Here is a 12,043-nt window from a genome sequence, read left to right as displayed (position 1 = left end):
TTGTTAGTGACCATATACCAACACCATGTACCAAATTTCAGCCGGATCGGATGAAATATGCTTCTCTTAGAGGCTCCACAAGCCAAATCTGGGGATCGGTTTATATGGGGGCTATATATAATTGAGGACCGATGTGGACCAATTTTTGTATGGTTGTTAGAGACCATATACCAACACCATATACCAAATTTCAGCCAGATCGGATGAAATATGCTTCTGTTAGAGGCTCCACAAGCCAAATCTGAGGGTCCCTTTATATGGGGGCTATACGTAAAAGTGGACCGATATGGCCCATTTTCAATACCATCCGACCTACATCGATAACAACTACTTGTGCCAAGTTTCAAGTCGATAGCTTGTTTCGTTCGGAAGTTAGCGTGATTTCAACAGACGGACGGACGGACGGACATGCTCACATCGACTCAGAATTTCACCACGACCCAGAATATATATACTTTATGGGGTCTTAGAGCAATATTTCGATGTGTTACAAACGGAATGACAAAGTTAATATACCCCTATCCTATGATGGAGGGTATAATAACGATTTTTGATTATATATGTCCCACTTTGGGGATTTTTGATAGCAATTTTGGGAATGGTATATTCAGCAATACTTCTTAAAACAATTTTCCCTGCAAAAATGAGTAACTAAAAAATCATAATGATATCACAATTAGTTCAAAAGTTATTAAGGTTTCAATTCATATTTTTAATAAAAAATCGGAATTTTTGAAAAAAAATTGTTCCGTGCCCCAAAAACTTCAAATTTTCGTATTTTTTGTTTTGTTTTGTTTTTTTTTTCTTCAATTGCATAGAAATGAAGCTCTCTCAAATACCTTTCCAACGATGTATTATATTTATACCCGTACTTAGCCAAATGCGCCAAAAACTCGCACTAAACGTCACTAACTCGGGTAAAATAATGCATTTCTGCAAATGTACCTTTATACGGGGGCTATACCTAAATCGGAACCGATTTAAATCAAACTCGGCACACTTAACGATCAAATATGTTTTTGTCTAGATTTGCACGAAACTTTGCACAAGAAGTCTGGTTAGTAGTACAGTCAAGTGTGCAAAATGTGGTGGAAATCGGTTCAAATTTAGATACTCCCATATAAAGGGTGGTTAAATTGTAAGGGCCGATGTTGAATGTGAACCACACCTAAACGCCAAGTGTTTTTCCGAATTTTATTTGACATTTCTCTATTTCAGACTTACTCAATTTGAACCATGGAGAGATACACGATCCAACAACGTGTTAAATGGTTCCAAGAAATGGCAACAGTGGATGATCAATTTTCGAAGAAACTCATCTTCAGTGATGAGGCACATTTTCACCTCAGTGGATTCGTCAATAAACAGAATTGCCGCATTTGGGCGAATGAGAATCCAAGAGTGATTGTCGAAAAACCAATGCACCCACAAAGAGTGACTGTTTGGTGCGATTTATGGCTGGCGGCATTATCGGGCCGTATTTTTTCTAAAATGAGGCCGGTCAGGCAGTTACTGTGAATGGTGTTCGCTATCGTGAGATGATAACGAACTTTTTATGGCCCGAATTGGAAGATATGGACGTGGACGATATGTGCTTTCAGCAGGACGGTGCCACTTGCCACACAGCTAATGAAACCATGGCTCTTTTGCGTAACAAATTCAATGGCCGTGTTATTTCACGTAATGGCGATGTCAATTGGCCGCCAAGATCATGTGATTTGACACCCTTAGACTTTTTTCTTTGGGGTTATTTGAAAGAAAAGGTGTACGTCGATAAGCCAGCCACAATTCAAGAGCTAAGGGATGAGATAATTCGGCACATTAACGGCATAGAACCTCCATTATGCCTCAGCGTCATCAAAAATTTGGACCATCGGATGAAGTTTGAAGTGTTTTATTCAAAATCAACATCGGCCCTTGAAATTTTAACCACCCTTTATATCTATTTTCCGATATACACTATACACCCGAAACTACATTTTCACTCCGAGACCACAGTCTTGCTGCGATTTACTTGAAATTTTGCACAGGTAGCATAATTAACATTATTGCTACGCATACCGAGTTTGGTCGGAATCGGTTTAGATTTATATATATATATATATATATATATATATATATATATATATATATATATATATATATATATATATATATATATATATATATATATATATATATATATATATATATATATATATATATATATATATATATATATATATATATTGTTACGATTGCCTATAGTAGGGTGTGTATCATATAAACGATGTTATCTTGACACGGTGGCTCCTCCGGCTATTAATCAGTCATTTGGGATAGGGTTCACTAACATTACGATACACTCAATCATATCATATACTTCGTGTCAGAAACAGGCAAAATAAACCGAGTATCAGACTGAACACAAGTCCTAACAAAAAAAAGTCTACCAAATGTTGGCATAAAAAAAATCCGTCCGTCCGTGTATTGAGCCTCCCTCCCTCTTCTGCGCATACGACAAAAAAAAAACGCAGCCATGTATTGCCAGGCTCCCAGAATCCTTATTCGGCAATACCCAAATACACCTAGCATGTCCGTTTGTCTAAATATTAACACACAACTTCATCCTTAACACCCTGCACGCAAGTATCTAGCACCCCCAATACGATCTACATTTTAGTTAAACATTTTTCAGAATCCTCCAAAAGAAAATCATCACAAAGTGTAAATTTCATAGATTACAAACATTCTTCATATATTTATTATTTTTCTCATTGATCATAAATATGGATAAAAAAAAAACTTAAATATAAAAGGAAAATAATATAAAATATATGTAGTATTTGATATATATTCAAAAAACTAGAAATCCAATGGTGATCACCCTTTTGTAAATACAATACACCTCTATGTGCAACTTTTACATTATTATATTTTTGTTTTAACATTCATAGGTACATTTCTATAAGCAAAAGTAAATTTTCTCTTAAATTATCAACAATAAGAGTGAACATACATGCCACAAGTGATAATGAATTAAGAGAATTTGCTACTCTTAACTAATGGTACTCACCCAATCACACAGTACTGGGCTATACTGTAAGACAAGAAAGATAAAAGAGTATTTGAAGGAATTGTCTCACCCTCTTTTTTTTTCGGCACTTGTCTGTGACATTTATGTTTCCTCTTTTAAATTACTTTTTGTTTACTTAAGCTTTGTTGTGTTTTTTTTTTCTGTCTATACAGCTTGTTATTTATTTTATTCTTCTTTTTTTTTTTTATTAATTTATTGTTTTCTTTTGATTCCTTTTGTTTTATTCTTTAATTCTATACTTTTCTTTGAAATTACATTACATAAATACATTAAATTAATAATTACGGAGTAAAAATTGTGAAAAAAATAAATATAAGATGAAAAGTATATATATTACAATTAGTTTTGTTTATCATGCAATTATAACAGCAATTCAATTCGGCAAAAGGAATAATAGCATCGACATTAGATTAACAGCAGATCCACTGCCTACTTTCAAATTGAAGGTTTTGTTGTTGGGTACTTTTAATTGACATTTCATAAATGTAAAGGTTTGGGCTTATTTTCTGTTTTGGCAGTTTTTTTTTTCTCTATCAATTTTTCATTTTCGATCTCACTTTGGTGATTTGGTAAGAAATTCACATTATTTAGGCTCATAGCAATACCAATGTTATATTTTACGAACAAAAAAAGCAAATGAGGGATTATCAGTTTTTATTGCAAAAGTTTGACTTTTAGTTCGTACGTTTTTACAAAACAAATATTTTCTTTTCACTCAGTTTAGTTATGATCTTTCGTCTTTTGGTTTTTTGTTTTGTCACCACAATTTGGTTTTAATATTCAATAGAAAAAGATAGTTTTTGACATATACTTCACAAGTTTTTTTTGTAATCATTCACATTCACTTTGTGATCTTTAAGTTTCTCAATTCGATAGAAATTGTTCTAATTTTTTTTTTTAATTTCATTATTATTTCATTTAATTATTGAGTCCATTTAACAAACTTTATTTTATATATCTGGGCATGGAACTGAGTTTTTAGTTTTCACTCTAGAGGTTAGGTTTTCTTTTTTTCCTCTTAAAAAAATCAACCCAATCATCCAAAACCACCCAAAAAACGTGTCTCCCAAAAAAGTCTTCTTCTTCCCTTTTTTTCTCTCTCATCGAGCTGTCTCTCCTGTAAAAATCTTTAGTACCAGAGTTGATCCGGTATCTAACAATTAGTGGTAGTAGATTATATGATTATGAAACCTCGGTATCCGTAAGTCCCAATTAGTCATACGATACGCAACAGGCTCGCACCCGTCGATACCGATATAAGGCATGGAACGAGTGCGTAAAACCATGGTCATCCTTAACGTGTGGCCTCGACCCATGAAAAGCCGGGCTTAATGTCGGATCACACAGCGAATAAATCCTTCCCGTGATAGACACCCATTAGTTTTCCGTCCATTCCTGCAACTTTATATAGTGAATTCCCAAGAGTTTCTAAAATCATGCACTTAATTCTAGTGGGGGCTAATTTGCTATTAAAATTATCAACTTTCTTACTGAGGGAAAAGTTTTTACGATACACAATTTGGCCTTTTCGGAATTTGATATCCTTAGAACGTAGGTTATAATTCCTTCTGCCCCGTTCATGGGCTAATTCCAAATTCGCAAAAATCTTGTCCCTTATAAGTTGTAGTCTGTCAGGAGTGTTATCAATAGTAAAATCAGCGTTCCTAAGTGATGTAATATTCCTTACTATGTCATAGGTCGAACCGTGCTGCATCATTTGCAGGCCAAAAAGAGCATAATAGGGTGCAAGACCAATAGCGCTATGTTGAGTGCTTCTTAATGCGAACGCTACATCGCTTAAGTGCTGGTCCCAGGTTCGCTGGTCGTGACTTATGTAAGACCGAATCATTTGAAGTACTGATCGGTTTACCCTTTCAGCGGCATTAGCCTGAGGGGAATAAAGTCCGGTTCGAATATGCTTTACACCATATCGGGACAGTAATTCCAGAAACATCTCGGACGTGAACTGTCTTCCATTGTCCGAATGGATATACTCAGGAACTCCGAATGTGTGGAAGATACGTTTCTCTAAAAAGGCAACAACGTTTGCAGTTGTAGCGGCCCTCATGGGTTCGAGATGAACAAATTTGCTGAAATGATCAAGACACACGAATATAAAAGAATTTCCGTCCTTTCTTCGGGGATAAGGACCCATGAAGTCTATATACAGACGTTGATATGGACGCTCAGTTAAAAATTGTTGACCCATCAACGGTCTCTTAAGGGCATTTGTTGATTTGCAGGAATTACAAATATCACATCCCCTCACCATTTCTTGCACATCCTTCACCATATTTGGCCAATAATAGCGATCTCTAAGACGTGACAACGTCTTAGATATCCCTCCATGCCCCGAAGATGGTGAGTAATGCGCGGCGTCAACTAAATCCCCTCTTACTTCCTCAGGAACCCACAACTTCCACGCCCTTTCCTCGTCAATGGCATCACCGGTCGCAAACTTGGTCCTCTTATATATGTAGCCATCAGACACGCATAAATCCGGCAAATTCCCTTTTTCCTCCAAAATCTGGGTCTTGAGTGTCTGATATGCTTCTGATTGAAAGTGTGGGCTACTCAAATCAATATCCAAACTGCGTCGTATCTGAATTTCAGCGACATCCATGCGAGAGAGGCTATCCGCGACTACATTTAGTGATCCCTTTCGATGCTGGATATCGAACTCAAATGCTTGGAGCTTTAAGCTCCATCTGGCCAATCGTCCTGTTAACTCTGTCTGACCCATTAGCCATTTGAGGCTGGCATGATCAGTTACGATGGTGAATGGCAGTCCTTCAATATAGGGTCGAAATTTCTTCACACTGAGAACTGCAGCATAGCATTCCAGCTCAGTTACGCTGTAATTGCGCTGAGCCTTGTTTAACTTTGCGGACATATATGCTATGGGATGCTCATGTCCATCATCGTCCATTTGGCATAATACACCGCCTACTCCCAAGGATGAAGCATCACATTGCACGAAAAATCGGCGCTTAAAATCAGGGTTGACAAGAACGGGAGCCGAAGTAAGGCTCACCTTGAGGGCCTCAAAGGAGTCTATTGCTTCCTTTGTCAGTCCAAATGTCTTTACACGGACCTTAGTCAAGCACTCATGGAGAGGCGCAGCGATCGAAGCGTAGTTCCTTATGAAGCGGCGATACCATCCGCACATTCCCAAAAACCTTCGAAGTTGTTTAGCAGTTTTGGGAATAGGAAACGACCTAACTGCCTCAACCTTTGCCTCATCCGTTCGGATACAGCCTTCACCAACTACAAACCCTAAATACCGTACTTCCCTATTGCAAAACTTACTTTTTTCTAGATTTATTGTAAGGCCGGCATCACTCAAACGACGTGCTACTTCTGCGAGCAATCCCATGTGAGATTCAAAATCGGCAGAAACCACTAGGAGATCGTCGAGGTATACGAACACATTCTCGCGCATTGCTGCGGGTATGACTTTGTCCATCAGCCTACACATTCGCTGGGCGGCATTACATAGCCCAAAGGGCATAACCGTGTATTGATATAATGGCCGCCCAGGTACTGTGAAGGCTGTTTTCTCCCTCGACCTTCTCTCTAATGGAATCTGCCAGAACGCGTCTTTCAAATCTATCGCCGATATGAATCTAGTCTCTTGAAGCCTACTCAAAATTCCCTCTATGTGGGGTAGAGGATACGCATCCTTTACAGTCCTTGCGTTGACTTTACGGGCATCAAGACACAGGCGATTTTTGGACTCCTTTCTCACCAATGTGACTGGCGAGCTCCAGCTGCTGTTGCTCGGTTCAATGACACCAAGCGCCAGCATACGGTCTAACTCGTCATAGAGAAGTTTTTGTACCACAGGGGAAACAGGGTAATGCCTCTGTTTTATGGGAATATCGTCATTAGTCACTTCTATGGTATGTTGCTCCAGGGAAGTTCGACCTAGCCCAAGAACTGCAAAGGAAGGAAACTTCAGCTTAACACTGGAAAGTTTAGCCTCTTGGTCCTCCGACAAAACATGCCTCTTCGATTCCTCAATGCAATCTTTACCCTCTAGAATCTCTGATATGCCTATTGACTGAACAACAGGCTCTCCAACAACCGAAAGCCCAAATGCACGCCAAAAATTGATCCCAAAATATATTTCCTGCTCTAAATCGGGTACAATCAAAAAATCTATATTTTTCGATTCACCTTTCCATATGACCGGAAGTGTTACCATACCTTTTACCGCCACAGCCCCTCCATTTGCTGTCCGTACGTTCTGATTATATAACCTAACCACACATTCTTCCATACCGTCCAGAAATTTCTCAGCATCTCTACCAATACAACTCGCTGCCGCCCCAGAGTCCAATAAAGCCATCACCATTTTTCCCCCAACTAAGGTATTCGCAAAGAATCGATTGTCACCGCCTACGTTCACTATGGTCTCAATAGCCAGTCGTTTTGCCTTCCTAAATTTCGCACTCTTTTCCCTAAGTTTTGCAATTTTCTTATATTGCCTGCTCTGCATTCGTATCTCCTCATTAAAAATTCGTGCCCTTGCAATCTCATACTCTATTTTCCTTTGATGAAGTGACTTATGCTCCCGATTCACTATATTTGCCCCCCTTTCATCCTTCAATTCAGTTCTTGGTAATATTTTTACATCGCTGTATCCGGGCTTCCCACATTCTGGCAAGAGGACCCGGTCAGCTCCGCCACGACTCGGTTTTTTAGAACAAATTCGCAATATGATTCATCTTTACCGCAAGAAAAACATTTCATGTTATGGAATGTAGATTTACAAATATTGTCCTGTTTGATTTCCTGAATGTTCTTGCGATAAAAATCACCGGGCATTCCACAGGAAAAACATAAATTCATATGAAATGGAGAAGGACAAAACGATTCTCTAGAAGTTGAACAGATGTTCCTCATGGACTGTGTAGAATTTTCAACCACAGGTGGCTTATTCGAAATATTTCTCCCTGAATACCCACTTGATGGTTTGGTTGTATTCGCAGTGCGCACAGGCCCAGAGACCGCATCAATATGCAAACTATTCTCATCATATTCAGCCAAATTAGGTACTGATATCTCATTTATCGGCTTAGTCCTTTGACGTCCTTCCCTAAGGAGTCTTTCCGCGCGGCGACATTCCTTTTTCAGGTCCGCCATTGTGACTATTTTCGAGGAAAATATAAGTGCGGCTATATTGTGACGCAAATTACCTCGGATAATATTGACCAGTTCAGCTTCCGGAATTTTCTTTCGTAGTCTAAAGGTCAAATTATGAATATCCGAGTAAAAGGATTCAAATCCTTCTCCTGGCTGCTGCCTTCGTTCCATAATTTCCCTGATTATCTCATAATCAGAGTCACATGATTTAAAATGGTTTAGCAACTCCTCCCTTAATGAGAAATAACCAAAGTCCAAATTGTCTGCGTTGTCCTCCAACATTTGCCAATACCATTGAGCAGCAGAGCCAGAAAGTAGAGACGAAAAATCGCTAAATAATTGCTCATATGGAATATTGTGTTGCTCTCTCATTTTTTCAATTCTGAAGACAAAACTCTCCACTGTCATGTCCCGGCCTGTACCATCAAATCTAATATGCCATTTATCGAGATCTACAGGTCTCCTCTTACTCAACTCTCCCGGGCTAAAAGACAATCCAAGCTCATTGGTAGTACAACCCTGTCGCGCATTACCCGCGACATCACCTCTACTATTTGTCTCATTATCAGGACGGTTAGATGGACCCATTCCACCAGATTTCTGCGCCGAAGCGTTTGGTGTACTTCTATCAGGAGTCGAACTTGACTCAGGAGGTGCTATCCTCGACGCATGGCCTGAGTTCTCAACTTCCGCAACCCTATTGCTAAGTGTAGCCATTTCAACACGGATACGACGAAGTTCGTCCATACAACTGTTCATAAGTTGATTCTGCTGGTATATCAAAGACATCATTTGTGATGTCTGGTCCGCTGAAGAACCACCTGCAGCCTGCTGCTCCCTAACAGTCGGCAAAATCGAATTCTCGCCTTCAGTCTCTGACATCTCGCCTAATTTGTCTAACTTTCTGGAAAAAGTCAAAGAACCTTCCTTTTCATTAACTATCACTTCATCCGTCACACGGACTGATGTACCAGCTGCGTCCGAAGTCCTTCCGAATATTAAATCGGCACACCTGTTCAAGTAATCTGTCGGTACAAAATCTACCGGCTTGGGAATGCCGGTGTCAATCTGTGTCAAAATCGATCCCACTACTTGCGATTCAAGGGCGCGAGTAATACTTCTTGTCACACGTCTTTCCTGAGATATAATCCCGCTTAATAGATTTTCCAATCGTTCCTCACGGTTTTCCATTCACTAAAAATGTCACTTTCTAATTTATGCCTACAAATTTGAATCGATATGTCATTAAATCCGAAAGTCCTGCAATGCAATCCTATCTATAATCAAAAACAAAAACTCAGCCAAACCAAAATTTTGATATTTTATAAAAATAATAAAAGCAATGTGAAAAATATAAGTCATTAAATTGATCAATGGAAGGTGCCAGATATAGTCTCACTTCGGAAGTAAGAATAAAAGTTGTGTGTTAAACCCCCCTAAATTCACAAACACAAATAGAAAAACCCGAACACTTCTTTACCACCGCATATCAAGCAGAAGTCAAAGGATGTCCGTGAACAGTACTTACCCCAAAGAAAGCACACTATGTTAAAATCGAAACATAGAGGACTTTCTATCAGAAATGTAAATAAAACCATAACACGATTTGAGAATCAGGTCACTCCTAACCTACAAAACATACAAGGTAGGGGCTCCTCAAAAACTCATACAAAAAGATAAAACCTAACGTCAGTCACGGACACCATCGTATTGATTCCGAAACGCACGATAGTTCATAAAAAAGATAACTCCAATCTACGTTAGCCCCACGTTGGGCGCCATTTGTTACGATTGCCTATAGTAGGGTGTGTATCATATAAACGATGTTATCTTGACACGGTGGCTCCTCCGGCTATTAATCAGTCATTTGGGATAGGGTTCACTAACATTACGATACACTCAATCATATCATATACTTCGTGTCAGAAAAGTAATTAAAACAGGCAAAATAAACCGAGTATCAGACTGAACACAAGTCCTAACAAAAAAAGTCTACCAAATGTTGGCATAAAAAAAATCCGTCCGTTCGTGTATTGAGCCTCCCTCCCTCTTCTGCGCATACGACAAAAAAAAAAAACGCAGCCATGTATTGCCAGGCTCCCAGAATCCTTATTCGGCAATACCCAAATACACCTAGCATGTCCGTTTGTCTAAATATTAACACACAACTTCATCCTTAACACCCTGCACGCAAGTATCTAGCACCCCCAATACGATCTACATTTTAGTTAAACATTTTTCAGAATCCTCCAAAAGAAAATCATCACAAAGTGTAAATTTCATAGATTACAAACATTCTTCATATATTTATTATTTTTCTCATTGATCATAAATATGGATGAAAAAAAAACTTAAATATAAAAGGAAAATAATATAAAATATATGTAGTATTTGATATATATTCAAAAAAACTAGAAATCCAATGGTGATCACCCTTTTGTAAATACAATACACCTCTATGTGCAACTTTTACATTATTATATTTTTGTTTTAACATTCATAGGTACATTTCTATAAGCAAAAGTAAATTTTCTCTTAAATTATCAACAATAAGAGTGAACATACATGCCACAAGTGATAATGAATTAAGAGAATTTGCTACTCTTAACTAATGGTACTCACCCAATCACACAGTACTGGGCTATACTGTAAGACAAGAAAGATAAAAGAGTATTTGAAGGAATTGTCTCACCCTCTTTTTTTTTCGGCACTTGTCTGTGACATTTATGTTTCCTCTTTTAAATTACTTTTTGTTTACTTAAGCTTTGTTGTGTTTTTTTTTTTCTGTCTATACAGCTTGTTATTTATTTTATTCTTCTTTTTTTTTTTTTATTAATTTATTGTTTTCTTTTGATTCCTTTTGTTTTATTCTTTAATTCCATACTTTTCTTTGAAATTACATTACATAAATACATTAAATTAATAATTACGGAGTATAAATTGTGAAAAAAATAAATATAAGATGAAAAGTATATATATTACAATTAGTTTTGTTTATCATGCAATTATAACAGCAATTCAATTCGGCAAAAGGAATAATAGCATCGGCATTAGATTAACAGCAGATCCACTGCCTACTTTCAAATTGAAGGTTTTGTTGTTGGGTACTTTTAATTGACATTTCATAAATGTAAAGGTTTGGGCTTATTTTCTGTTTTGGCAGTTTTTTTTTCTCTATCAATTTTTCATTTTCGATCTCACTTTGGTGATTTGGTAAGAAATTCACATTATTTAGGCTCATAGCAATACCAATGTTATATTTTACGAACAAAAAAAGCAAATGAGGGATTATCAGTTTTTATTGCAAAAGTTTGACTTTTAGTTCGTACGTTTTTACAAAACAAATATTTTCTTTTCACTCAGTTTAGTTATGATCTTTCGTCTTTTGTTTTTTTGTTTTGTCACCACAATTTGGTTTTAATATTCAATAGAAAAATATAGTTTTTGACATATACTTCACAAGTTTTTTTGTAATCATTCACATTCACTTTGTGATCTTTAAGTTTCTCAATTCGATAGAAATTGTTCTAATTTTTTTTTAATTTCATTATTATTTCATTTAATTATTGAGTCCATTTAACAAACTTTATTTTATATATCTGGGCATGGAACTGAGTTTTTAGTTTTTCCTCTAGAGGTTAGGTTTTCTTTTTTTCTTCTTAAAAAAAATCAACCCAATCATCCAAAACCACCCAAAAAAACGTGTCTCCCAAAAAAGTCTTCTTCTTCCCTTTTTTTTCTCTCATCGAGCTGTCTCTCCTGTAAAAATCTTTAGTACCAGAGTTGCTCCCGTATCTAACAATTAGTGGTAGTAGATTA

The sequence above is a fragment of the Haematobia irritans genome, chromosome 2 (assembly GCF_050003625.1).
Source record: "Haematobia irritans isolate KBUSLIRL chromosome 2, ASM5000362v1, whole genome shotgun sequence".
Classification (NCBI taxonomy): domain Eukaryota; kingdom Metazoa; phylum Arthropoda; class Insecta; order Diptera; family Muscidae; genus Haematobia; species Haematobia irritans.
This window is presented reverse-complemented; position numbering follows the sequence as displayed.